General features: G+C 35.6%; 1 protein-coding gene across 2 annotated transcripts in view; it reads left to right on the top strand.

Moving 5' to 3' along the window:
• LOC121124363 (FMRFamide receptor) overlaps nt 1-2,776 on the top strand; it is a 50,568-nt gene that overhangs the window by 9,193 nt on the left and 38,599 nt on the right. The gene's annotated exons all lie outside the window — the stretch shown is intronic.

Here is a 2,776-nt window from a genome sequence, read left to right as displayed (position 1 = left end):
ACAAGATAGTTCCACAACTGATCCTATGTATTACTCTACATTTTCACACGTAGTTATTCAATACTAAAATATTATCTCGTTAAGAATGAACGAATAACTTTTGCATGACTAAATAAAAAAACATTGCTAGATACAAAAGCACTCGACCACTAAAGATGCATAAGATTTCCATCCTTAAAAGTACATATTTGGGACAATTAAACACACAAACAGAGAGACAACTATTTTTTTAATAGATATTTTTTTACATAAGAAAAATAATTAATCAAGGGCGTCAACAAGGGGTGGGTTGAGTGGTAATTTTACTAGAAATATTTTTCGTAAGAATTAAAAAAAATTACGCAAAAATAAAGGATGTTTTTTTTTCCAACAGTCAACACCGATATGTTCTGCGATCCTTTCATTTGGCCATCATCTTCATCGAGAAATGCTTGCAATTCGGAGTCTTCAATTTTTTTACATGGCCGGCCGTGCTCTCCCTTTCTCACGTAAAAATCACCGCATTGGATTTTTTCAAGCCACCTGAACAATTGTTCTCTGCATAGAGCGTGTCCACTATAAGCTTCCACGAGCATTTGATGGGCTTGAGTTCTTACTTATAAAACCGACTATATAACAAAGTAAAAAAAATATTACTAACAAGCTCAAAAAAAATTATGAAATAAGTTTTTCTTTTCTTATTATTCCTTAATCATAATAAGACTATTTTCTTCTTTGTCAATTTGACATCATTTTGAAGTACCTTCGGAACGCTGGAGCTTTGACTGGATGGAGAGTAACGGTTTTTGATTGCACAGAAAAAAGTATTAGGAGGTCATAATTAGCACATCTCATAATCTATGATAACTTTGAATTGGGTCAACCTCAAAAACAAGCAAACACTCTAATGTACGCTAGGGTAATGACAAAAATAAGTTTCCCTTAACGAGAATGTAATTCTGTTAAAACAAATCATAAAGTACTTTAATAGGATATATATTACAAATTCACGCATAAATTAAATATATTTGGTCTGAATTTACAAGTATAAGATGAGCATATTATTAATGGGGCTAATTTCTAATATATTCTGGTACAACAACAAAAAATTATTTGTTAAATAAATATTTTTTTGAATAAAAATAGTAACAGCACAAATATTTGGGCAGCCTCAACCTCCAATATGACCTTCGTTCCTACATGGATACAAAGCAAATATTATATAAACTTGGATTTTGTTTTGGATTTATTTGATTCATAAGTTCATATTGAAATAATTCAGGGGTAAACGCAAGCAGTGGGTGTAAGCCCCAACCAAAATTAAAAAATTGTGGATTTTTAGTAGAAATTTTAATATTTAATTTTTTTTATAAGTTTAACATTTAATATTGAAATTAATTTTCTAGTTTATTTCTAGACAAATTTAATTTTCTGGAAATAACTATATTTTTGAAATTTTACTCCGCAAAGAAATATTTAAAAAAAAAAAGGTTTATATACAGGCCAGAAGTCAGCCATATTGTTGCTGCAAAAGTTTTGATTATTTTAGGTTGTATGAGGCTGTGAAGGAGTTTTTAATGCCGTAGGCAGTCTAGATGGAGAGGACAATGATCTCAGTTGCTTTTTTGGCAATCAGCACGAATCAGACCTCACATGCATTGTATTTTTTTGTTTTTCCTCGGACGTTTTTACAATTTACAACGATTCCAAGCGCTTGGAGGCTGGGGGTGATCTCAAGCATTCCCCTGGGGCTGGCAGGAAGCCTACTGTCTCAACCAGGCAAGTAAAGGCAGTGTTCAAGAGGACTCCCAACTGGGTCATTGCCGACATGGCCAGAAAGATGTGAACGTCTACATCAACTGTTTCAAGGGCATTGAAAAGGGCTGGAGGAAAGTCCCTGAGTCGAACTGAACGCCCTCTGCTAAGTGAACATCAGCAAGAAGTCAGACTTGAGCGTGGCAAGAAAATCTTGAATTATATCAAAAGCTCATCTGGACGCATCATCATTTTTTCAGATGAGAAAACTTTTACGGTCGGTCCTGTTTTCAACAGGTAAAATGACCATGTTGTGAGCTTTGGAGATGTTTGGAGATCCAACGGGAAGGCCATGAAGCCGGTAAGGTTTCCCACTGGCTCAGATTAACAGCGGAGGATTATGTTAAGATTCTGGCATCCAAGGTCCTTCCGTGGATCAAATCCATAGTTGGCAACTCTCCTTGGGGTTTTCAACAAGATGGAGCACCCGCCCACGCTCCCAAGAAAGCTCAGGAGTGGCTCAAGGAGAACATGAACTTTTGGGCAAGGACTACTGGCTCCTCAGAGCCCAGATCTGAACCCACTAGACTTCTCTATCTAGGCGCACTTGGAGACCAAGGCCTGCAAAAACGACACAAGAACATAAATGCATTAAAGGCTGCTGTCAACAAGGCCTGGGCCTCCATGGACGCCGATTACATCCAGCAAGTCTGTGGCAGCTTCAGACGTCGCCTGACCAGTGTCATTGAGTCAAATGGTGGCTACATTGATTAAATTTGATCACAAACTATTTTATTATTCTAAAAATGTATGAATAAATTGTTTCTCAAGTCATTCGAAATATCATTATTGTCTGCAATATGTTCTGAAAAAAAATCGGTAATTAATTCTGCACGGCTATCAACTATACAAATTAAACTAATTTAGACAAAAAGAAGTTTTTCTTCAAAGTGTTCATTGTATGGTTAAATCAATCCCAGCATCTTTTGAGGATAATAATCAAATATGTGTACTTAAAATTAGGTTTTAAGACGTGATGTAC

The sequence above is a fragment of the Lepeophtheirus salmonis genome, chromosome 9, assembly GCF_016086655.4.
Source record: "Lepeophtheirus salmonis chromosome 9, UVic_Lsal_1.4, whole genome shotgun sequence".
NCBI lineage: Eukaryota > Metazoa > Arthropoda > Copepoda > Siphonostomatoida > Caligidae > Lepeophtheirus > Lepeophtheirus salmonis.
This window is presented reverse-complemented; position numbering and strand designations above follow the sequence as displayed.